The following is a 26,293-nucleotide window of genomic DNA, read 5'->3' as shown; positions in this document are numbered from 1 at the left end:
TAGCCCACCCCCTCCACACATTGACACACTCACTCCTCTGGCCAGAGAGAGAAACAGAGAGAGAGAGAGAGAGCATGCGGGGGTGGAGGTGGGGGCAGTTACTACAGGCTGGAAAATCGATTTCTGCCTGTGAACAAGCTTCGCTTCCCAGATCTCCGGGTTCATTAGCACGGACTGGGCTTGACACCAATACAATTTCCACACCGCGCTGGCTGCAGCAGCAGACCTGGGGGGGGGGGCGCACGGAGGGCCAGCTCTGCAAAGCCACTTCTCTGCACCCCCGCCCTGCAGCCCCAGAACGTGGCAGGAGCGTATTCTAAAGTCGCCACCTGGTTTCTCCTTGGAAGGCCTGCCCCGGGTCTCTCTCCTGTGCAACTCCTCTCAGCTTCCTTTGCCCCCCCCCCACACACACCCCAAGGCCCACCTTCTCTTGGCAGCCTGGGTCTCCCCCAGACCCATGACTCCTAAATCTCAGCTGCCTGCCCCACCAATGGGAGGAAAGACACAGAGGCTCACAGAGTTTGGCGAGGCTCAGAGTAAAAGAAATGCCTGCGTCCCCATACTACTTCCTGGGGGGGGGGGGGAGGAGAAAATGAGATCAAAAATTTCCTCTCTTTTTTGTTGGTAACTAACAATCCATTTCCTCAACATGAGTCCCGTTCTGCGGTTGTCCCAGCCCCGTACAGCACACAAGGATATTTTCCAGGGAAAAGGAATTTCCCCCCAAGGTCACCTAGAAAAACTCTCCACTGGCTTTAGCAGACTCGGAGACACACAAGCGGATTCTCTTCTGGCTCTAACCACTAGACGCAACTGCGCCGATTACCCCCCTCCCCCCAAAAAAAAACAATAATCAGAAATCTCAGTGTTCAACCCTTAGCAGCTGAGAGCTGTAATTCTTGATTCTTAGGATGCAGTCAAAGATAACTTGTGGGGGGGTGGACATCCAACACACAGGGAGAGAGGGCAGACCGAATGCAGGGGGACTTTTATATTCTAAAAGTGAACAACCATATTGGGAAACAAATTCTTAAGGCGGGGAGGGGGGGGAGAGCCCCCAAAAATAAGACCCCAAAGATTGAGGCAGTACAAGTCTCCTAAACACAGAGGTGGTACAAGTATTTCATTTCTCCTTCCAGGGACTCCTCTTGGCCATTCCCCGGGCCAGAATGGTGTTCAGGTGTCACTGGGGGGTGGGGGCACAGACAGGGAAGGATCTGCTAAAACTCAAACCTGAGATTATTGTTGGGATAATTTTTGGGGGGGGGGGATGTCTGTGATGCCATCTGAAATCTACCCATAAATTATTGGCAGTGGGGAAGTGGAGGGGGTACTCTGAAACTGGGTAAAACAGGATCAGGGGAAAATGTGGAATTAAAAAACAGGATCCTGAGGGAGGGGGCGGAGAACAAGCAAGTGCAGCAAGGAGGGAAAAAAGATGGAGATGGCTAATCACTTAAAACAGGGTGGGTGGGAGGGGGCAAGCGGGGGGGGGCGTCTTGGAGGGCAGAGAGTCCCAAAATCCCACAGGTGATTCCCCCCCCCCCCCCCCGCGCGCAGCTTCCCCCTCCTCAGTCTCTTATGGGCCAGCCCCTCCCACCCTATCACCCACCCACCTCACCCCAACAACCCAGAAACTTTCAAAGGGGCGAGGCTGACAGTTCCAAGATGCTGACCCCCCCCCCCAAAAAAAACGCACTGTGAAAGGGGGGGACACGAATGTTCACACACACACCCCAAAAAAGTGCACGGGAGGGGGGGGCAGAGAGAGGGGAGCCCCTCTCCTCCTTCCCCGTCTGCTTGTCTCTTTCCTCCCGCGCGGCTCTCTCTTTTCCCCGCTTCCACCGCCCCCACCGCCCCCCACCCCCTCCGCCTATCGACCGCAGGATGCCGGCGCCGGAGGTTCGATACGGAGCAGTGACACTCCGGATCAATACCGCATGAATAAAAACCCCGCTCGCCCGGCGCCCTGCTTTCCCTCTGCCTCGTTCCCCCCGTCCGCTCGCCGATCGCCTTGCCCGGCCGGCCTGCCTGCTTGCCTGCCTGCCTGCCCGGGCTGCAAAGCTCCGGCCGGCCTGTCCCTGCCAACCTCCCCCCCGCCCGCCGGAGCCTGCCCCCCCACCCCACCCCCCCACCCCCTTACCGTGTGCGGAGCGCAGGGCGAGCGGCGGTTTGAGGCGCCATCCGAGCTCGGGGCCTCCTGCGGACCTTTGCAAGACCAAGGGCACCGGCAGCGGGATGAACATGTCGGGGACCTGTGAGTGACACTCCGCATAACCCCACGGAGGGGAAAAATATAATAGGGATACCGGGGAGGGGAGGGGGGTGGAGAGGGGACGGGGCTGGGGGGGGGGGAGAGAGACCCACGCCTGGGCAGGTGACCAGAATGACAGTCCGGGTGGGGGGGGTGGCTGGAGCGGGGAACCGGATGGGGTGCTACTCTCTCCAACAGCACCCCCCCACCCCACCCCACCCCGCAAGCAGGCGCACCCCCGGCTGGTGCACTTCCACACGTGCGTGCGTGCACGGGTCGGGGAAGGGGGGGGATGCGTGTCTGCGGCCCCCGCGGCTGGCACAGAGTTTGCTCACCGGGGCATGGTTTTAAGGCGCTCTCCCCTCCGGTTTGCGAGAAGGTGCGAGCGAGAGAGGGAGGGAGGGGGGGGGGCACCCGCCGGCCTAGCCTCCCCCTGGCCTGTGTGCGGCTGTGTGTCGCCCCCTTTCGCTAGATCCCCTGCCCCCCCCCTTCGCTCCGTCCGGATTGCTTCTTTCTCCCCCCCCCCACTTTCCCATCACACACACACACACACACAACACACGCACGCCGCCTCCGATTCCCACTTTATTGTCTTCTCCCTTATCTCTTTCTCCCCCCCCCCCGTTTTGCCTTCCGCCGCCCTCTCTCCTTCCAACCACCCTGCTTTGACAGATGACATCCGTGCAAGCGACCTGCCGTCCCTCGCGATCCCCCCCGCGGGGGCTCCGTTCCCAACACCCCCCCTTTTCGCCCACCCCACCCCCCCTTTGCACAAGTAGAGTCCACCCAGACAAAAGCAATTACTCCTTAGGTACAAGCTTTAGTGTGAGTGTTGAAAGGGGGGGGGAGAGAGAAAGAGAAAAGGGGGGATAAATTAATTATTGACAAACCCCCCCCCCCTCCAAAGTAGGAAATATTCCCTTACCGACCATTCACTGGAAAACCTGAACAGGATGCCCCGCGCCTGACGTTTTCTACAACCCCCCCCCCCATTAAAAATAAACCCCTGCCTCATCTCAGACTTTCCCCCCCCCCCCGCAAAACAAAACACCTTCCCGGATCGCAGACCTTTGCAACCTTTCTTATTAGAAGTCAAGAGATTTACACCCACAATTACTGCACAGCGCTGTTACAATAAAGGGGGGACCTTTCCGTCCCTGTCCGCCCCCCCCCCCTTACAAGCAGCCCACGGGATACATAATTAGGGTCCGGAGCATTTGTGCAATAACTCAGCGACCTTCCTCCAAGGTTTGTTGCCTTCTCGCTCTGGCTTGGGGGGGGGGGTGTCAGAGAAACAGGAGAGAAAGTGATCCTTAAGCTCTGTAATCTAGAGATCTCACTTCCACTGGAGCAAGATCACGTCCTGTCTGCCTGTCTGTCTGCCACTCTTTCTCCCCGCCCAGGTCTCCTGCCCGGCCCAATGATCGGCTGGGCACCTTTTAAAAAAAAATGCACAGGCATTCAGATGTGTTTGTGAGGGATGGGGGGGGGGTATCCTGGGTGAGGAGGTTGCTCACTTGTTTGTGCGCCCCCCCCCCTTGCTCCCCGCTTTCGTGTCAAGCTGGATAAAAAGGACCAACCCACTAGGGCCGATTCCAAACCCGGGACCCGCCAGGCTGACCCAAGACGTGACCGGAGACATACCGGATTTTCTGAGTGTGTTGACCGTGATTTCCCGAGAGGGTTTGCCTCACTTTATGGACGCACACCTTGTTTGGGGCCACTGAAGCGCATTTAAAAAACAAGATAGATTTGGCCGGGTTCTGGAAAAGGCGCTAGCCTGCCAAACCGGTTTACCGGAAGGGAAACCAAAGCAGGCAGCCACACCAGGAAAAAGCGTTCAACTCTGTGGGGGAGAACACCCAGCCACCCTTTGGTTAGAAGGGTTCCCCATCACCACCAACAATACTTCTGGTATGGTGTGTCTTCCAAATCAGCCCGGACAGCAACCGCAGTTGGGACAAGTCCTGTGTGAGTTGCAGGAACGGCCCACCCCGAGGGCCTGAATCCAGCCCACAGCCTATATTCCCCCCACCCACCCCATACAGCCAGATATGCCTGCCATCAGCCCCCACCCCCTACATACATCTGGATCCTCTCTGGCTTTCTGTTATGATCTTCCTAGTCCCCAATTCAGAAGCATTGCAAACAAGTGGGCCAACCGAAGATCAACAGCGGATGCCATTATCTTTCTGTTTGTGTATCCCGTTGGCAACAGCCCTGGAATCAGGAAGGGGGGGGGCACAGATAGAGGGCACAGGCAGAACTGTATGGGGCTGGGGTGTGTGTGTGTGTGGAAATAGCATGAGTGGAAGAGAGACAGACAATATGGGAAAGGCACAAAAGGGACCATGCATGGACAGAGAATGGGATGGAAATGTATGGGTGAGAGGCAAAAGAATAGGATGCATATGGCACAATACAGGACAAGTGGATGAATATGTATGGGGCAGAGGAGGAAAGGAAATGAGGGGGGAGGGGGGAACCCCGGTGCTGATGGGATAGAAAGAGTGAAATTATTTGATTCCGTCGCGCACACGGTGTGGAGGTCAGGAATTAACCGCTGCACGCGTTGAAGTGGGGGTGTCGGTGTGTTGTTTCGCAGCTCTCTTCCTGCCTCTCTCTCTCTCCTTCTTCCCCTATCTCTAGGTCACCGCAAGATGAAACGTGTGGCACACACAAACACACGGCGTGCGCACCAACCGCCGAGCCCGTCCTGGTCGATGTTTCCCCGAGATTCTAACAAAAGCCAACCTGGGCCTTGACGACTAGTTTGAGGCGAGGGTTTGATCTTGCCCGAAGAAATCCTCTTCCCGACGGGAAGCTGCTGAAAGGGGGTTACGTAGGTGCGGCCTGCGTTTCAGCGCTGGGTGAAAAAGGAAGGTCAGCCGCTGCTAATCATGAGCCAAGGCTGAAAAGGGAGGCCGAAGCCACTGCCAGCCCGCCCATCAAACAAGCGCCAAGAAAAAGGTGTCAGGGGGGCCTTTGCCACAAGAGAAGCACGAACCGGCTCTTGCGTCCCCCCCACCTCTGAGTTTGATAACGACTCTGTCCCACTTTTTCACCTACGTTCTCCGCATTCAACTGTGATGCTTTGCAGATCAGAGGGTGTTCTCGGCGGCAAACGACCTTCGACCTTCGTTGCACAGCCAACCCCAAGGGCTGGTTCGGCTTCCTTGTCCCAACCGAAATACCAGAACCGTGCGGCCCGTTACAGTGGGATAACCCTGACGTGTCTTTTCCCGTCCACACCCCTTTCAGCGAGGGGAAGGGGAACGATTTCTAGTAGGATTTATTTTTGTGCCGTTAAGTTGTTCCCAGATTCTTGAGAACTGGGTGAGAAAGAAATCAAATTGAGCGTCGTAAATAATCTCCAGATTTGCCGCTGTTAAAAGTCGAGGGAAAGGGTAGATAGATTGGGGGTGAAAACAGATTGTAGAATCTATTGTCGAAGGCTTTCACGGCCGGAATCACTGGGGTTCTGTGTGGTTTCTGGGCTGTGTGGCCGTGTTCTAGCAGCATTCTCTCCTGACTTTTCTCCTGCATCTGCGAAACGTCAGGAGAGAATGCTGCTAGAACACAGCCACACAGCCCAGAAACCACACAGCACCCCAAGTTGTAGAATGTAGGGTAAACAGAAGTGTTATCCAAATAGGCCAAGATGCAGAAAAACTCAGTTACACAATCCAGCGGTTTGTGAGTTCCCACTCACAGCTTTGACAGTAAAAAAAAAAATGGAATAGTGGACCTTTTTCTGCATGTTGTCTCACAATTTTAAATTTTGTCTCAATAATGATTGCTATCTGAAACCAACTCTCCAGGGTCTACTTGGGTAAATTTAACAAGTTTTCTTTCTGTCCTGCCTACAATTTCTCCCCATAGAAAGATCATGCAGACGTACGAGCACGGATTGTATCTTTCACATGTTCCTCTGTTCTCCCAAGCAACAATTCACTGGCCTGCTTTACAGAAGCCCCTGAAAACACTTTGGAAATGTTTTCCAAAAAAACCCTGTTTGTTCGCACTCGCCACCTTGAAAATGTTTCCTCGCTGCCATTTGTTTGTCGTTCTGTTTTTTGTTTTTGTGTACTTTTGAGATTCATTGTTAGAAGCTTCAAAACCTCCTGCTGCTATCCTCTAGGGCAAGGGTCTTCAAACTATGGCCCTCCAGATGTTCATTGACTACAATTCCCATGAGCCCTACCACTTGGCCATGCTGGCAGGGACTGATGGGAATTGTAGTCCATGAACATCTGGAGGGCCGTAGTTTGAAGACCCCTGCATAGGGCAGCGGTTCTAAACCTGTGGGTCGCAACCCCTTTGGGGGTCGAACGACCCTTTCACAGGGGTCGCCTAAGACCATCAGAAAACACATATTTCCGATGGTCTTAGGAACCGAGACACAAATAATTTTATGGTTGGGGGTCACCACAACATGAGGAACTGTATTAAAGGGTCGCAGCATTAGGAAGGTTGAGAACCACTGTTCTAGGGGTCCTGTCTAAGTAGCTATGTAGACACGACCTCCCCCCAAAAAAAATTTTTAAACAGAAAGGGCTGGTGCAAGCTCGGAAAATGGCGCCCATGAGGAAATCTGGAGCCTGCGGAAAGGTGTGGGAAACACTGTAAAGAGACTACACAGCAAATGAAAACCTGTTCAAAACCTTTTCAAAGCAGAATTGCTAGGGAACAGCGTGCAAATAAAACGTTTTGAGGCAGGAAACAAAACGTTTTGGGCTAAAAACCGTGCGGAACTCCATGCAGGAAATATTTTATTTCCTGCCTCAAAACGTTTTATTTGGTTTCTGAATTATTTAAACACAGAATCCCCAAGTTCTGTATTCCTGGCAGATAAAGAGAGACAAGAATCCTCGCTAAGCACACATACATATGTAGCTAGTACATTTTTGGTACACATTATGAGACTTCCTTTTTTCCTTTAGAATTCAAAATTGCTGGAAACTTAACATATCCCATCACTATCTCATGTCTGTTTTTAAGCATTCCAAAATAAGTAATATTAATCTAGAATCCACATTACAAGCTGGGCCTATTTTTTTTAAGGTACAGAGGTGTAAAGGACCAATGTTTATCTTTGTATGACAGAAATTATCATTCAAAAAAGTGATGTAACAGTGCGGTTAATGACCTATTTGAAAAGGGAAAACTAAGAAATCGGCAATGAATATTTTCATTCAAACTGGGCATTCCAAACCTCATTACAGTCTTATCCATTCCTCTTCGTGTTTTGAATGGTGTTTGCTGATTTGGGAACCAGAGTGGGAAAAATCTGGAAAGAAGTTCTGGAAGGGGACGGTATTTTTTTTTTTGGAAGAGGGAAATTTAATTCAAAAATGGCTCTTCTCTTCCAGAAAGTAAAATCAAATTAAAAGAAGAAATCAAAGCAAACAAGGAAAGAAGAACACAAGAGGGTATTCCTTTGTTGCAGCTGAACACTCACAGGAGGTGACTTCAGTGAGTGCAGGGGGGGGGGTTTGGTTATTTTCCCCTTTATCTTCCTTTATGGGATAGGGGAGGATACCTACAAAGGTTTTTTTACCCTCAATTTCCCTTCCTCCAGCAGAATGGAAGGTAGGAAGTTGAGATTTTGAAAAAGATCGCTGTGGTGGAAGAACGGCAGCAATGCACACTGAGGTTTTCCTGCAGAAGGAACACTTGGGGGTAAGGCTTCAGCAATTAGGGGAACATCTGGCACGGTCTAGTGTGCTCCATCTCACCCACGAGCAACAAGCTCGGCTGCCTTCGGAGAACAATCCTTCCTCGTGGGGAGGAACCAACCTGAATTTCCCCACTTCCCTCTCGCGGAGCAAACAGCCGGACCAAGTGTCGGGAGCGCCGGGAGATTTTGCTGCGGCAATCTGCGTCGCCAACAATGGAAATGGCACGGTTGTTGCTTCACGCGCGCAAAGTGTCCGACAGAACAATAAAGGCCATTTCGACAAAAAAAAGTAACGGGAGTCTGTCACTCATTTCAAAGTATCGCAGAATCAATGGGCTCCGTTAAGAGAAACAAAGAGCATACAAGAGAATCGGAGACAACAGACACGTTTCACCTATTCTTCCCAGCTCTGAAGAAAAGGAAGTCGGAGACAAAACGAATTTCCTCTGCCACTCTCTAGAAACTCAGTATACATATCTGGCCGACGGTACCCCTACACTAAGATCTGTTCTTGGTCCCCGTTCTTTTTATTTACCATAACAACAGCATGAAAACCTGCGAGAGAATTGCCAGCCACAAAATCAACCATATAAGTTTTCTAATCTCTGGTCAGCCTGCAGAGAAGAGACAAGTGTGCACAGGAAGAGAAAAGCGCCAGTCTTGCTTACTGTTTCTCTTGCTGTAGTTTGCACTGCTGACACACCAAACTGCCACTCAGTTGCAAAAAAAAAGGCTTGTCTCTTTAACAATAGGAACAGCTGCCACCGAAACCGCAAGCAACTCCACAAATGCATACGGGGGCTAACTTCTTGCATGCATTTTCAGAAAGCTACATGTTATCATTCCCACTTTGCAGATGCGCAACTAAGAACAAGGCATAGAGATTTCTCCGAGTCCGGTGTCATTCCATTGCAAGACAGGGTTGTCAGAGATCCAAGATGTTTCCTGCCACAGGTTGTGTGCGCTCAAAATTTCTTCCAATCTCACTACGATTATCCTGCCACTCACACGGGGCACGGGGAATGGTCCTCTGGGGTAGCACAGCCACAATTAAACACCCTCAGCTTGGTTCAGACTTTGCAATGGCTATGAGTCGTCAACGCTCGTCCACTCAAAACAGATAAGAGAGTACCAGAGAAGGAACAGTGGGACTCCGGTTTCAGAGCCATACACGCGAGAGGAATCTGATTCCTGTCTACACACAAGACGTGGTTGCAAAGCCTCAACACATCTTCCCAAGTTGGTAATCGGCTTTCCAGGCTCTGGTATCAAAGCACTTGCCCCCCCCACCCCCACCCCAGAGATATCAGCAGTCCTGATGCCAAAGTTATCCCTGTCCCAAAACCAACACACTTGTTTCTTTTGTTATGACTTTTACAGGCCCATCTGGGGGGGCCGAAGGGCTTGAAGGAATGGTGTGGCCCAGCAAATTTGCCCTTCCTGGTGCACTTAACCCTGACAGCCCCACCAATGAAAACCTGGAAGTCCAGGTCACAGTGGGCCAGATAGGGCTCCCAATCGGATACCAGTTTGGCGAGGGGGAGGCTGGGGCATAGCAGAAGCAGAGCCCCAGACTTCAGACTTATACCACCCGTTGGTTAGCATAGATCTGTGGTGGCAAATCTTTGGCACTCCAGATGTTATGGACTACAATTCCCATCAACCCCAATTGGCCATGCTGGTAGGGTCTGATGGGAATTGTAGTCCATAACATCTGGAGTGCCAAAGGTTCGCCACCACTGGCATAGATCCTGTAAGTCTTATAAAGGGCTTTCTAGCAGCGGTGGATTTTTATTTATTTATTTTGCATTTTTTGCTCCCCCCCGCTTCTGGAAAGGTGGAGGCAGCAGGGCAGCGCCGCAGCAGCACTGTGTCCCGCTGCTGAGCACTTTGGATTTGGCTGCCCGTATAGCATTATGATAGGCCCAGTTCATTCATAAAGTCAGCCTCACTCCCAAGTACGACCTGAATCGCCTCTAAACGTTAAGGCCTCAGATATTTTCATGCAGTGGGATGTTGGAGTTGCCAGCTCTGAGTTGTAAAAGTCCTGGAGATTTGGGGCTGGAAACTGGGGGAAGGGAAGGGTTTGGGGAGACACCTGACCAGGATATAATGCTTTCCAGAGCAGCCATTGTTGTCTGCAATTCTAGCAGCTCCCTGGGCTCCACGTGGAACTTGGTAACCCTACCATGCATATTTCATTTGGGTGGGCCTCGTTTTTTTCTCATTCAAACTCTTTGTGGACATTTCCACAAGTTAGAACTCAGGAATATCTGCTGTTTCAAAAACCAGTTTATGGTTTCCTTGAAAGGATCTCAGGGAAAGGCTTGAGAATTCCATCATTAGACATCCGGCATCCCTTCTTAAAACGGCCGTTCCCAGGGCAAAGGAAAGAACGATGAAACCAGTCCCAGTTCATATGATAGACTTTGTCCTGAAGCTGGTGTGCAATTCTGTAAAATATATATCGGCTTCATCGGGAGGGTTTTTTTTTCCTATTACACATCAATAACTTTTACAATAGAGTGACGTGGAACATGCACAGGTGCGTGGTGTAAGTCTGATGCGCCCTTCTCCTAGAGCAGTGATGGCGAACCTATGGCACGGGTGCCAGAGGTGGCACTCGGAGACCTCTCTGTGGGCACGCGCACACGGAGTTCGTCATGTGGGGGGCAGAAAATCACACACACATACACATCTAGGCTGGCCTGGGCCATTGAGCACAACGTGCGCACACCGCGGTGAGCAGGGAGGACTCAACTGGCGGCCTGGTGCCTGTGCTCCAGGTGGTTGCTGCCCAAGGGGGGGGGGCGCACAGACTAGGCAGAGATGCTAGAGAGGCACAGAGCGATGTGTGCGGGACTTGCTGGAGGCTAGAGCAGGCTGACCCCTGCTCGAGTGGGTGGGGCGGAAGGAGAGGGAGCCAACCGTTTTTTTCTAAACTAAAACCTCAGCATTCAGGTTAAATTACCGGGTTGGCACTTTGTGATAAATCAGTGGGGTTTGGTTTGCAATTTGGGCACTCGATCTCAAAAAGGTTCGCCATCACTGTCCTAGAGAAAAGTAACTTTGGGAAAGGGAATTTTGAACCAAGAAATCTCAGGCAGAGGTAGAACCCATTTCCTGCCCACCATTTCTCTGCTCCAAATTACTGCCTCCTCCCTAGTAAAATGCTAAAGTGCACGTTTATTCACATACAAGCATTTGAAGCATGAAAGAGGTCTTGAACTGCAGAATGTGTGGGCAGGAAAAGGGTTAAGCAAAGTCCCTCAGAAAACCAGCTGCTGGACTTTTGTTACATACGTGCTCAAAGCGTTAATTCTGCCTTTAGGCGTATGCAGCACCAACTCGAGAAGAGAACCCCCCGGAATCTCATGAGGTGAAGATGCTCTTTGTTTCCCTTTCCTTTTCTCTTCCTGGGAGCCAACGGGTACCCTCCCTGTCACCCGCCCACAGAACAACCAACGCTTTGCAAAACCACTCACCTTTCAGGCAGAAGTGGCAGCTATAATACATTCACTCCAGTCCAGTCCAGAACCTGAGGAGAGAAAGAAAAAGGGTCAGAAACCATAATCATAGATTTGTGGCATGATGCTGGCAGGGGATGATGGGAACTGTAGTCCATAACATCTGGAGGGCCGCGAGTTTGACACCTGTGGTTTAGAATAACCCCCAGTCCATGTTGAATAACTGATTGTGTACATGCAGAAAATAGGGGTTTAGGGCATTTATTCACTAGGTTGTAGGTTTTATGTACCTTAGGATGGGAAATAATTGTTGAGAGCTGAAGGAGGTACGGTAAAGCTATCCTTATTTCATGGCATAACCATTTGTCGAGATAGCTCTGCCGCTCTCTCCGGTTAAACCGGTCAAATAGGTTTTTGAAGCGTTGCACCTAACTAGCAGAGCATGATTGACCACAGAGGATTATATGGATAGGACAAGAAAAACCTGCCCCCACCAAAAAAAAAAAAGCCAAATACTTTAATCACGCCAGCTTCAACTTTCTGAGGTAAAGCACCATTATTGGGGTAAAATATTACAGTGATGCTTTCTTCCTGCAGCCCCAAAGAAAGTTCTTTTTCTGGAACTTTCTCCTTGCCTTTCTCCATAGATTTGTGGCTTGACGCTGGACTACTTTGCATTGGGAACCTATCTCGGTCTTACATCACACTTGAATCTTACGACAGCCACAAACTTGCTGGGTCTACCTCAGTCACGTGTACTGGGGAGATATCTGAGGGAAAAGGGTTAGAAAAGCCAGCTCTTTTCCTGTCTGTCTCTCATTTCCACCCAGCCTCTCTAGAGAGGCCCTTTTCTTGGCCCAGCAATAAGGCCACAGAAAAAGGCAACTTGGTATGTCTATCTCAATGACATTGCTGGCAAAGCTCAGTCGATGAGGTACCCCTCCAGCGCACACCAGAGGACACCTGTAGCCCCTTCCATTTTGGAATGCTTTTGCTTCCAGCAGGGATGGTCTTAGACCAGGGGTGTGGAACTATGGCTCTTCAGATGTCCGTGGACTACAATTCCCATCAGCCCCTGCTAGATGGGAATTGTAGTCCATGAACGTCTGAAGCGCCAGAGTTGGACACCCCTGGTCTAAGACAATGGGCAACAGAGGTAACCATGAGCCCCTGCTGGAGGGGGGACACCGACTGCCTGTAACCCCACCCCCTCCAAAGATGGGGCGGGGGAGAAGAGGCTCTTGCCCTGGTTTGCACCTGGCCCGTGCAGGGCTCAGGCAGTTGGCTTCCAGGGGAAGGCGTGGCTCCAGCCCACCATGCATGAGGCAAAAACCACTCTTTGCTTGGCCCAGCAGGGAGGGGGTGGAGGGGGGCTGGCAGAGATTCTGGGGGCCCAGACTTCCTGGGCTTTCCCCAGAATTACTAAGACCACCCCCAGTTTCTAGCCCAGTCAGCTGGGGAGAAAATAGCAAGTTGGCAACCAAAAGAGTACAGGCTTTATTCTGTGCCACGACAAGACACACTACCATTTAATACACATACACTTGTCAGCAACCCCTTAGCCTACTACGCCAAGCTATATATGCAGTGAAGTTCAAAAATCCGGATCCCTGGTAGCTGCTGACACCTAAAAAACTTTAGACCTGACTCGTGGGTTTCTGGCAAAATCGGGAAGCAAGCATCTCTGCCTCTTTGATGTGTCGAAAACTACACTGGTTCCTACGTTTTGCATGCAAACACACAAAGAACCTGTGAACCATGCAGAATATACAGACTGCCCAATCATAGTGCAATCAGGCCCGTTGTGGGTTTTCTGGGTGTGTAGACGTGGTCTGGCAGGTTTTTGCTCCGAACATTTTGCTCACATCTAGGGCAGGAGAGAAACACATCTTACCGTGACAGACCTCTGAAAATGCCAGCCATAGATGCAGGCGAAACGTTAGGACCAAAAGCTGCCAGACCACGGCCACACAGCCCGGAAAACCCACAACTGCCAGTTGATTTGGCTGTGAAAGCCTTTGCCAACAAAATAATGAAATCCTGGGGTGTTGTGTGGTTTGCGGTCTGTATGGCCGTGTTCTAGTAGCATTTTCTCCTGACGTTTCGCCTGCATCTGTGGCTGGCATCTTCAGAGGATCTGATAGTAATAAAGCAAGTGGAGAATATACATATATACCAGTTGCCTGAACAGGTGTAAAGGGTATAATTAACAAGTTTGATTTGCATGTGTTGGGCGGGATTAACAGGCAAATGGGTCTTTCTCTCACCCTGGACATTCCACAGATATATATATATATACTCCACTTGCTTTACTACCATCAGATCCTCTGAAGATGCCAGCCACAGATGCAAGCAAAAACATCAAGAGAAAATGCTACCAGAACACAGCCTTACAGACCACAAACGACAACACCCCAGTGATTCCGGCCATGAAAGCCTTCGTCAATACAATGAAATCCTCTTCTCAGAAACACCAAACTCCTGCACTCTGCAAAGGGGTCTGTTCTAAAGTTGTGTTCATTGTCCCGGGGGAAGAAATTGGCAAAATCTTGTATGGCAGCTGAAAAATTTAAATTTTTCAGGACTGGTGTTCGAGAAGAACCAACAGACAGTCCACACTATGGGATGTCCCTGAGAAACACATGCGGACACCCAATTTGTCTGAAGCGTGTTTTCAAGCATAAATTTCTTTTTCTGGGTGCCATTTCAAAACACTCCTGTCGAGGAAGGACCATTATGTAAAAAGGAGCCCGACGTCTCATCACAAAGTGGCAAGAGAATCCACAAATGCGCAAGTAACACAGGTTGAACAAGGGTTCGCCCAGACCACGTTCACCCTCTTATAGGGCCGCACGTCCCTCCCGTCACACTGAAGTACCGACTCGTAGCCCCCGTCTGCTACAACCCACTGAAGTTTACTCCCCTCGCAATGCCAGAAACAGAATCCAGGTGCTCTGATTTCTAGCCCCTCCAGGACTGACAAGACTCCCCCGCCCCATTCCCCCCACCCCACCCCCGGCTACGGAGCGTACCTACAGTTGTTCCTGCTAATCAGCCGATGTCATCTGCGGAGTGAAGTCTTTGCTTAAAGAGATTTAGGGCAGGAATCAATAGGAAATTTAAAAATCAATGCGGTTAGTATGAGAAAATCGATGGCGTTTAATCGGCCTGCCGATCCCCAGTCACAACAATTAGAAGGCTGGGATGTTCTACATCCCGCTACACGCCATTAGCGTCAATATTTGTGTAAGTGATGGCAGGGGGCAGCCGGGGGGGTGAAGTGGGGGGGGATCCCCGGTCTGGCACTAAAGCACTTGAGAGCTAGAGGAAGCGAGCATGAAGGGGGGAGTCACAGCATCTTCTGCGCACTGTTTCCCTTTGGGAAGAGGCTGCGCTTGGTGCTTTCCTCGTTCTCTCTGAGCTTCCTCAGAACACCTTTCCACGGGGATACGGAGAACGACGGTTCAGAGTTCGATTTCTATCTCTTAGAGAAAAGTGGCATCCTAGTATTTGTGCCTAGAAATGTGACTTCTGCATCCTGTCCTCACGCTCTGCGTGGGGTTTACCGGGTGCCCGCTCAGGGCAGCAAACTCCTGGCAATTGTTGCCAACACCTTTCAAAGATTACCTGGTTGGCGGATGGAATCGGGCTTGCAAAAGAGCTCTGTTACTGCACGATGACATCACTTCCGATGTGACCGGAAGTCGCATCACCGCACGAAGACGATGCTCTAGCACTTGCCCTGAAACTCCGTAGAGTTTGGGGGGGCAATTGATACCACACTGCCCTAGTGCAATGCTGGGTCACCCCAGAAGTGATGTCATCACACGATGATGAAGACTGCCACCCCCTCACAGTTGCATACCTGCCTTCCCTATCTCTCGTTGATTTCCAGGCCACGCCATGCCTGGCAAACCTAGCTCTGCGGTAGTAGGACAGGCAGGGCAGGGGGAAGAAAGCTAGCCGTACCACTTGGAGACCCAAGGAGGTTACTGAGGATGACACATTGGGGAGGGGGAATCAGGGCCTGTTTCAGGGGGCTCTGGGCACAAAGTACTCAGGGCCCCCTCCTCTGGGCACTACCAGGACCCCCACTCATGCCTTCCTTCCAGCCCACCCACATTCCCCACCTGGGTTCCCTTCCTACCTCTGCCCATGTGTGAACCTTGCTATCAGTGGCATAGCACCAAGGGGACAGGGGGTTGTGCAATGCACCAGGCACACGCAGGGGCGGGGCGGGGCGGGGCGGGGCGGGGTGGGGTGGATGGGAGCACGAGGTGCACTTGTGCCCTGGGCACAGTTCCCCTGCTTGCTATTGCTCATTTACTCTTTCCCCAATGGTGCTGAGTGGTGTGTGTGTGGATAAGAACGCCTCTGTGCCATCCAGGTATGTTGCCATTCCTTCCCGAGCAGCATGTGGTGATGGCGGGCGGCTTTGTGGCCATGAGCCCTGCCCGAAACCCTGCCCTGGCAGCTACCCCACCTCAGGATATGTGTATGCCAGGTCTGGGGGCCGTCGCACCGTGCTACAAAGGGACTCTCCCTTCCTTTCAACATCTTGGTTCCCAGGCTCAGGAAAAAGCAGAGCTCGGGGGGAAGGAGGAAGGCAAAGATAAGCCAAACACGACGCAAAGGAATTCTCAGTCACTCTGGAAAGGGATGGATGAGGCCTCCCAGAGGTCCGTAATAAGCTGGGCACGAGGCTTAAGTGGATGAGCAGATACTGGCCAAGCAGCCAGATGAAGAAAGCTGAGTTTCAAGTGAAGGATGATTGGCACGACGTGGCCCGGTGAAGCGGCCCACCTCAGATGGTAGATTTGGGGGGGGGGGTGTCATTACAGGGCAGCAAATTGCCCGTTATTTAGGTTACTATTATATTTTTAACCCGACGGGGGATGCCATCTAGATGTAATGCCTCAGGCGTCAGAACATCTCGGGCCTTCTCCTGGGAGCAGGAACGAAGGAGGCTCCAGGTTGTTAGGCCCAGAGCTCTCGATAACCGATGCTGAGGCGGGGCAGGTGTTGCGGCGCTTTGCCTGAAGGGTGCCTCAAACGGCGCCTTGCGTTTTCTACTGCTATCGGTGGGTTACCTAGTGATTAGAGCCCCAGCCTTGCTCATTTGCCTTTCTTAAACCCCCACCCCAAATCCTTGCAGCAACAGGGCCTGCCACCACCTCTTAGTTTTCCTGAAGTGTGGCGCGGAGTAAACGCGGCTGGGACAGGAAGGCAGGCCTGCAGCGAGGCACTGACAGAGAGTTCGCTCCCGGGAGCCGGATCAATGTGTCAGCGCGGGGGTCGCTGGGAATCCCCCAAAAAATCAATGCGCTGGTGTTTCCGGGCTGTGGCCGCCTAGATTATCCTGGTACAGAGCTGACAGGGGCACTAATCAGCCTGTCAATAGCCCTGACCCTGGGCAATTAACCTATCGACAGGAACGGGGCAAGGGGAAATACATGGGCTGGGGGGTAGAAGGTGTAGGAAAACACCCCAGCGCAGGGGGAAGAGAGGGAAACCATATGGGGAAGAGAGAGAGACTCACACATGCACCCCCCCCCATTTCCATATACTTATTCAGTGCCAAAGGCATCGAACAATTAAAATCCAATGCGTACGGCTTGTTTTAACTGCATATCATTAAACAAACAAATCTTCTACCGCTCTGCTTTCATAGCACGTTCCATCGGCCTGTGTTAATGTCCCTGTTCAGAAACCTGTTACAGCTAAAACTTAGCTCTGGAGACGTCTGGCTTGAGACAGGGATACAAGGGCCGATTACCCACGGGCGCTGGGATGCGTGGTGGGACCAGAAGTGCACTGGGACAAGAAATCTGGTCCTGACAAACTTCTTTGCGGCGTGAAAAGGTGCGTCAGGGCAAGATGTCTTGTTCCAACGCTCTTCCTCTTTGCGGCGTGCTGAGAGAGGAGGCGTGTCGGGGCAAGATTTCTTGTCCCAACTTGCTTCCTTTTGCCCTGCATGTGCTTCTCACTTTCCACAGGGAAAGCAAGAGCACTTCTGGTGCAACTTTTCGTGCCAGAGCGGGGCGAGGGCAGGGAATAGCCAGCAGCGGGTACTCGACCAAGGAGGACATATTTGGGGCTCTCTTGCAACTTTATTTCCAATTCTGTGGTAATTCTCTTGATAATTCTCTCTGTCACATGAGTCTTAGGCCAGGAGGTTGGAATGGGGTTATCGACTTCCAAGCAGGGCTTGTCATTACAACTGATCCCCAGACTACAGAGAAAATGGCTACTTTGGAAGGCAGACCCTACGGCAGTGATGCCGAACCTTTTAGAGACCAAGTGCCAGGGGCAGAGTAAGGGGAAACTGCGCCTGGCGTACACATGCGCCCTGCGCCCTGCCATACCCCTGTTCGCCCCCACCCTGCCCTGGAACACCAACAAAATACCCTAAAACACCCCCACCATGCCCCCAGAATGCCCTCACCTCGCCCCCACAGGGGCACACGCCCAGTGCGTAGTGCACCCTTCATCCCCTTGGCGCTACGCCACTGCCGAGTGCCCAAACTGGGGCAACAGCGCGCGTGCCCACAAAGAGGGCTCTGAGTGCCACCTCTGGCACGCGTGCCACAGGTTCGCCACCACTGCTCTATGGTATACTGTAGAATCTTGGAGAAATGGAAGTCTCTCCCCTGGTACCACCCCCAAATCTCAAGTCTGGCAACCCTTGCCTAGACGCTAGATTTTTAAAAACATGAAACCTGGAACTCTGAGGTTTGGAAAGGCCCCTGTGATACACATAAGTATGTGAGAAGGTGCAACCAGCTTGTCGTTCATCCCAATTCACCCAAACCAGTTATAAGGCTTACCTATAGGCTCCACAGCTTTGTTTGAGAATAAGAAATATAGAACAGAGATAGATGGAGGCTTCAGGGGGATTCAGGAACGACCATTAGCCCTGCCCTCTGCTGAACCCTACCCTGAATCCTGGCCTCAGGTGCACATGGGCTACGGCTGCGTCCTTGCCACAGCCCCGCCCAGGAATGCCCTGCCCCCGGAATGCCTGGCCACGCCCCCATCATGCCCCGCCCAGCCCCATTGGTGCTATGCCACAGTTTGAATCCCACCACCATGGGAACCTGTTACTAAAAATTTTGGATCCCACCACTGGTCGCGGCATTAGGAAGGTTGAGAACCACTGGGATGGAGGAACCTTCTAGAGCAGGGGTCTGCAAACGATGGCTCTCCAGATGGTCATGGACTACAATTCCCATCAGCCCCTGCTAGCATGGTCAAATAGCCGTGTTGGCAGGGGCTGATGGGAATCGTAGTCCATGACCATCTGGAGAGCCACAGTTTGCAGACCCCTGTATCTAGAGAATTGGGGGTGGAGCTGAGGAGGACAAGGAGAACAGTGGGGTACAGTGCCACGGAATCCACCCCCCCAAAGCAGCCATTTTCTCCAGGGGAATCGTAATCTGGAGATGAGCTGTAATTGCGGAGGATATGCAGATCCCAGATCCCCAGATCCCTCCTGGAGGCTGGCGTCCCCAACCCCACAATCCACAGGTAAGTCCAAAGCAGCAACTATCCCAACTCCCCTTACATATCTATGCTAGTTATTTTTAGCACACTAATAATGTAAAAAAGCGGCTCTTCCTGTTTACAGAAACTTTAAACGCTTCCCTGCCTGCAAGCAAACATGTGAACACTTGTGGAAAAGCCTGCCTAGCGCCACTCTGAAAGACAGCACAATGTCGCTGTCAGACAATCTGAACGCTACATGCCGTATCAACCGGTATTTCATGCTCCCATCCACAGCACTGAGCCCGGGATCACATACCGTGAAACCGAGGCACCAGTCCCCTTAATGCACAAGGGGTAAGTTGGTGTTTTACTGCACACGCAGGCGTGATATTCTAAGAACAGAACAGAAACTCTGGCAAACTGAAGCATCGTTGCGGTACACGGGCACTGTAACAGCATACGTAAACAGCGGCTGGGGCAGAAAAATATCTCTTTTGTTCACTTTTTGGCACTCACCAGTCTAACCACTGGCTCCAAACCCAGTCCGGGTTGCAAAAAAATTGGCTGGTTGGTAACTTCACCCCGAGACTAACCCCCGCTATACCAGAAGAAGAATATCCTAATCTCACTTTCAGACATGCCTGAATTCGAACACACCACAGTACAAAATCGGATGCCACTCAAAAATCCCAACTTCTGATACCCTGTTTCCCCTAATATAAGACATCCCCGAAAAATAAGACATAGTAGAGGTTTTGCTGAAGTGCAAAATATAAGGCATCCCCCAAAAGTAAGACATAGCAAAGTTTTTGTTTGGAAGCATGCCTGACGAACAGAACACAGAAAAATAAGACATCCCCTGAAAATAAGACATAGCGCATCTTTGGGAGCAAAAATTAATATAAGACACTGTCTTATATTCGGGGAAACATGGTATATTCAAATCCTCAGAAGGCATCCCCAGAGGTGGGATCCAACCAGTTCTCACCACTTCTCTAGAAGTGGTTACTATTTTTTTCTGAGTGCCGAGAAGGGGTTACTAAAGCAACCTCCCCGCCCCATAGGGACTGGAGGGGTGTGTGTGCGGCGCCGCCACTGTTTGAATCCCACCACCATCGGAACCTGTTATTAAAAATTTTGGATCCCACCCCTGGGCATCCCCCACACATTTCAGGACTGCTAGCATCACATATTCAGAGCTTACTAAGAGTCTTCAGTGCGACACGGATATCCACAGAAGCGTGTGTGTGGCCAATTACGCAAAAGGCCCTCGCAGTGAGCTGGAAACTGAACCCCAGCATGGCAAACTTCCTTGTGTTTCCACACGCGGGGAGCAGAAGTGGCGCGTGGCAAACGTCCTTGTACAGACATACAAGGAAGTTGCCACAGGCCTACTGCTCTTGCTCTCGAATTCCCCGCAGAAATCAAGAGCTCTTCGGGTGTGCGCCTGATGCCACGATGGGGCAGAGAGGAGGTAAACTCCCTGTCCGGATTCAGACTGTGTGTGCTTCAATGGCGACATTTATACAGTGCTTTTTGGGGGTTCCAAGCGCATCATCTCATTGCAAGTCTGTAAGGTGACAGTCAGTGGGGCGAAGCAGCTAGAGGAGGGATGTCCAACAGGGTGCCCATGGGTGTTGTGGCACTGCTAACACCTTTTCTGGAGCCCACCAAGTCTTTTAGAAAGTGACCAGGGATAGACCATGTTTCTATGGCTTCAGATGGGCTGCAGGTTAAAAGGGGTCCTGTTAAACACACCTTCTGCCTGCAACACTGAAGAGGACCATTAGAGTTGTACATACCCTGTTTCTTTGAAAATAAGACATCCCCTGAGAATAAGACGTAGTAGATTTTGCTGAAGTATTAAATATAAAACGTCCCCCGAAAGTAAGACGTAGCAAAGTTTTTGTTTGGAAGCATGCCCGTCGAACCAAACACCAGCTGTGGAGCGGAAAAATAAGACAACCCCTGAAAATAAGACATAGAGCATCTTTGGGAGCAAAAATTAATATAAGACATTGTCTTATTTTCGGAGAAACACAGTAACCTCAATTCTGACATTTCACAGTAGGCTCTGCCTTGTGGTAGAGCCGCCACCCTTTGTCAGAATTCTTAAGATCCCCACAAGCTCCAAAGATTGGAGACGCCTAGACTAGAGCTTCACACTGAAGGCCTCACTCACGGGGTGACCCGGGGTCAGCCCCACCCACTTTCTCAGCGTAAATTACCTCTCAGGGGCCCCTTCCACACACGCAAAATAATGCGCTTTCAAACCACTTTCACAACTGTTTGCAAGTGGATTTTGATATTCCGCACAGCTTCGAAGAGCACTGAAAGCAGTTTGAAAGTGCATTATTCTGCACGTGCGGAATGAGCCAGGGCTACTGTTAAGGATTAAATGTGGAAGGCAAATCGCATATGTTGCAGAGAGCTAAAAACACACTAGATACACACTAGATGTGGTTTCATATTGCAAATGCCAGTCTGAGCTAGAAAGAAACTCCGTACCCGCCCTTTTCAAACAAAACGCGCAAGACGACTTGTGATAAGGAGGGCAGCAAAATTCAGGGTTGTCACCAGCAATTTATTTTCGTTTCTTTTCTATTCTCCCTTTCTCTCCTACAGAGATGCAATTACATAATTGCATAATTCTCCTTTCCTCCGCTGTATTCTCACACCAACCCTGTGAGGTAGGTTAGGCAGAACATATTTGACTAGCCCAAGGTCACCCAGCGAACTTCCATGGCAGACTGGGGGTTCCCAGACCCTAGTCCGTCAATCTGACAGCTACACCACGCTGGCACACACTTTAATTCACTGTGCAGGTTATTTGCAGGTTATTTGCACCAAAATGTGCAGGTTATTTGCACCAAAAAGACAAGCAAAATCCAGACTCAGAATTAAACATGCACACACAAAAAGAACAACAAAAGAACAAAAGACAAAACAAAATATGCGCTGCTGCAATGTACTGAAGGAGTGCATGTTCTGTGTGCACTGATGTCCATATGGCTTATAATGTACAGGGTGCTGTGGGAGTCATATTTGCCCTACATCCCATTGTGTCGGCCTGCATGCTCCTCCCCACCCCCACCTTGTGACCCTATAAATATGGATTTGAAACCATCCTGGTAAAGGCCACGAGGTCAGAGACGGAATAATGACATGATTGGTGACAGGGCTCCGGTTATTCCATCGACCGGCAGCAAAACACGCACGGGTCTGCGGACCGGGAGAGGGAAAACAGGAAGCAAACCCGCAGCAGACGACGAGGAATACCCAGGCAGACAGAGCGTCACGGTCGACAAGCAGAAAGGCGTACGTCTCCGGAGGAAAGCAGTCAGGGTGGCACCAATGTGAAAAACAGAGAAATGCATCCTACCTACATGGAAAAGAGCAAACCCGTTGGCTGGGAAGGGTCAGAGGGGTTATTACCCCCGTCTTCAACCACTTCTGAGCAGGCACGAGATATTTTTGTCCCTCTGTTTCTGATTTTTTCCTAGGCTGCAGACAATTTTTTTGAAAAGGGAGGGGTAAAGGGTCGGAAGAAGGGTTCCCCTGCCCAGGTTGTCCTCTGCTGTTGCCTGTGGGGTTGCCAACCTTTAGGTGAGGCCTGGAGCTCCCCTGGAATTACAACGAATCTGCACGCAACCTAGATCAGTTCCCCTGGCGGAAATGGCAGCTTTGGCGTTTTCCCCATGGACCATATATCCTGGGATAAGGAGGTGAAACATCTCAGTTCGGCCATGACTTCTGCATGGCTTCCGGGCCTAAATCGGTCCCGCCCCGCAAGATTTCCCTTATCCCGCGCTTTCAAAAAACGATAACATTGGAGGTTCTTTTTTAAAAGTGCGAGCCGATCCCGCTCCCACGCATACACCACAGGTTTATTTTTCCCGCCTCGTCACCTGCTCTCCCCGCCCCACAGCTACAGCCAATCAGAACGTCAGAAAAACGGGAATGTCCGCGCAGGAATCCACGTAAATGCAAGCTACGTATACTGTGTAAACGACGTAAATGTAAACGTTCATGTGGAAAATGAAAATAAAACAGGGGCTTGTGCATAATTCACTGGAGTTATTCCTCCCGGCCTGTACACACTGACAGGGCAGCTGTGCGAAGGGAGAAACCGAGATACAAACAATCCGATATGTTTGATCCCGGTTTTTCCTTGGAATATTATGTCCGTGGGAAAACGCCTGGAGGGCGGACTCTCCAGTGTTACATCTCTGCTGAGCTCCCTTCCTGCTCCGAACTCTGCTCTTCCCAGGCTGTTCTCCAAATCTCCAGAAATTTCCCAGTCTGGACTTGGCAATCTTAGGCCGAACAGGGTTTGCAGGGTTTTGAAACAATGCAAAAACCCTGGTGCATCTGTTTAACCAGAGGCAACAGTGTAGCCCACAGATTACAATCCCACTTTCCAAGTCCCTTCAAATCTGAAAAAAAAAGAATTGTCTTCAGTGTTAGTGACCCCAACAAGCTTGAAGAATTAACACTCAGTTGGCTGAGTCACACTGATTTTCGAGGTCTCTCGCAACTCAGAAGACGGACCACATCAGAATATAAGGATTGTTTCATTAGAGAAGATCGGGGTCCACCTAGTCTGGCATTCTGTCTTCAGTAGAGACTGTGGACAAATGACAAAGGCCAATTATTTACTGGTGTTCTGCCCCATAGTGAAGCTAAGTTTCCTCTGAGGCAGAGACTTCTGTACTGACGAGATCCCACTTGCGGCACCGAAGATCACAGAAGCCCCATGGTTAGTGAGAGAAGGGAACCCCCGCAGTTTCCCCCTCATTTTGGGGTTTCTCTCCTTCCAAGTCACTCCCCCATCCAATACAAGTTTAAAGACTGCCAGTTTTTAAAAAATCCTTTAGATGCAATATTGATATTCCTTATATCAATATTGTGTGGGCTGCTATTGTTTTTGGGGGTTTTTTTAGGGAAATGTTGTCCATCCCACTCAGCATGAGGTATATCGATATTACATTTATCACATAAGGAACGTTGATATTACATCTTTTTGAAAAGCCAGCACTTTTCAATCTTGCGTTGGAGAGGACAGTAATCCGGAAGTGGGGGCGGGCAAGCCATGCAAGTGAGCAGAGGCGTAGCTAGGAAAAATGGAGCCCGGTGCAAAATCTGAGCTTTGCAGGGGGGGGCTATGTTTATTTGTATTTTTAGTGGGGGGTTTTCAGTTTTTGGCCTGCAGGGGGCACAGTTTTTAGGCTAGCAGCACCAAAATTATGGACCCTCAAAGGTGTAGCCCCCATCTCCTATTAGCTCCCATTGGAAACAATGGGGGATGGGGGCACCCCCTTTGGGAGTCCATAACTTTATACCCCCTGAACCAAACCTCACCAAACCTGGCTGGTATCATCAGGAGAGTCTCCTAAAGATACTCTGAAATTGTGGTTCTGCTAGCCTAAAAACCGCATTCTCTGCAGGCCTAAAACTGAAAAAACACTAAAAACCACAAAAAACACAAACCTGAATTTTTGCGCCCCCCAGACGCGCGCCTGGTGCAACGCGCACCCCCTGGCCCCTTTGTAGCTTCGCCTCTGCAAGTGGGCACCTCCTTGGGTGTAAACAGGGGAAACAGGAGGAGACCCCACTGTGAAGGCACTGCAGAGCGAGGAGCATCGTGGGAAGGGCTCCATGGATAATGGATTAAAGAGAAGACAACAGTGTTATGGCCTTCTTTGGAGATTTCTCAGGAGTATCCAGGAGGCTTTGTTTACATTCTTATAGGAGAAGAAGAGACATGGAGTAATGGAGAAACATGAATGGGTACCACAAACTGTTTTGCCTACGTTCGTTCAATGACTAAATCCCGCATACCTGAAACATACCTGTCAACGCACATTTACAGGTCCGCCTTTGGGGTATATGCATCATATCCTGTTGAAGGACTGTGTCTCTTTTCCTTCCTCCCAATGCAGGTGAGAGAACCAGGCTCATACAAAAGACATCAGGAACAGACAAAAAAGCACCAGAAAAAGGGAAACAGCCCCATCACTTAGACCCCGCCCACAAGTTGGAAGAAGGATCATCAACACACTTCACTGCACCTGCACACAAACACATTTTCCTGCTGCCATGCTGCTGGGCCTGAATAAATGGGGATGGGGGAACTGAAGAACGACACAGCCCGCCCGCCCCCACCCCCAGTCGGGAATTGCTGAACCTGTGAAAATCTGCTTCAAAAATCCGGTTAGTGGAATCCAGTTACAGCCAACTGCATCAAGAAAGTAGAAAGCTTGGGCAAGGGGGTGGGGGAAGAGGAGAAAGAAATTGCAGCAAAGTTCGGCACCCCGGGAACAGAAGGTGTCTGCGATTCTTAAAGCAGGGAGCCAAGAGCGTTTCCGACTCTGGATTGAGGGATTCCTAGATATTCGGGGGACGGAGTCTGGGAATGGCGGGTCTCAGAAGGGGAGGGACATCAGCAGGGCGTAGTGCCACGGAGTCCACCTTTCAAAAGCAGCCATTTCCGCCAAAGGAACTGAGCTCTGCAGTCTCAGTCGTAATTCCAAGGGATCTCTCAGTTCCAACAAGAGATTGGCAACCCTCGGTACGCACGTCAGAACTTTCGAAGGTCTATTTCCTGCGTCCCAGTTTGGTTAAAAGGTGCAGGGGGGGGTCCTCTGAAGCAAACTGAAGCTCAGTGTAAATATCCCTGGAATCGCCCTATTATACAGTTTCCCAGCCACTGCATTTACCCTTTCGTACCAACTCTCAGAATTCTTAGGACGCGATCCAGCTAGAGGGGTCTGCAACCTGCGGCTCTCCAGATGTTCATGGACTACAATCCCCATCAGCCCTTGCCAGCATGGCCAATTGGCCATGCTGGCAGGGACTGATGGGGATTGTAGTCCATGAACATCTGGAGAGCCGCAGGTTGCAGACCCCTGAGCTAGAAGGTATGTTCTTTGTAACTATTCAGATGCATGAGGTACCAAACAGAGGTAGAGACACGCACAAAATCAATTCTGACTTATCAAGTTGTCCATCCTTCCTGGTAAAGGCCTCCGGAATGCCAGCTCTGGTAAAGGCCTCGGGAATGCCTGTTCTGCTCTGCTGGAAGAAACAGCAGAGTGCGCCGGAGGAGATATGGCCCACGCAGCTATTGATTTGTTATATTTTGGGAAATTCTTAGGGGAGTGTTCTCTCCCTTTCCAAACGCTCCCCGCACCATCAGCACTCCTGGAAACAAGGAATCGAAACCCAAAGTGCTGACTTTTTGAAGAGCTCCAAAGCTGGGAATTTGGAGGAAAGAGGGGGTTGCTTAGAGGTTTGGGGTAGTGTAGAGGGCTGATGGCTTTCCTCAGTTGAGTTTTAATAAAATTGCCGCCTCGTAGACCCTGAAGGTGGCATAAAAATGTTTTAAATAAATAATGAAATAAGTAA

The 26,293-nt window shown here is 50.8% G+C and overlaps 1 long non-coding RNA gene across 3 annotated transcripts; it reads left to right on the top strand.

Annotated features, from left to right (window-relative positions):
- The first annotated feature begins 2,082 nt into the window (after nt 1-2,082).
- On the top strand, nt 2,083-8,223 carry LOC125435950. Of its 3 annotated transcripts, XR_007244946.1 has the most exons (4): nt 2,083-2,257; nt 4,904-5,590; nt 7,627-7,729; nt 7,836-8,223. It is a non-coding gene; the product is annotated as an uncharacterized LOC125435950 (long non-coding RNA). The 3 variants fall into 3 exon arrangements; XR_007244945.1 differs by lacking the exon at nt 2,083-2,257 and having other exon boundaries at nt 3,285-5,590; nt 7,839-8,223; XR_007244944.1 differs by lacking the exon at nt 2,083-2,257 and having other exon boundaries at nt 3,285-5,590.
- The last annotated feature ends 18,070 nt before the right edge of the window (nt 8,224-26,293 follow it).

This window comes from Sphaerodactylus townsendi, linkage group LG06 (genome assembly GCF_021028975.2).
Source record: "Sphaerodactylus townsendi isolate TG3544 linkage group LG06, MPM_Stown_v2.3, whole genome shotgun sequence".
NCBI classification, from domain to species: Eukaryota; Metazoa; Chordata; class Lepidosauria; order Squamata; family Sphaerodactylidae; genus Sphaerodactylus; species Sphaerodactylus townsendi.
The sequence above is the reverse complement of the archived record's forward strand: the minus strand, read 5'-3'. Positions and strand labels throughout refer to the sequence as shown.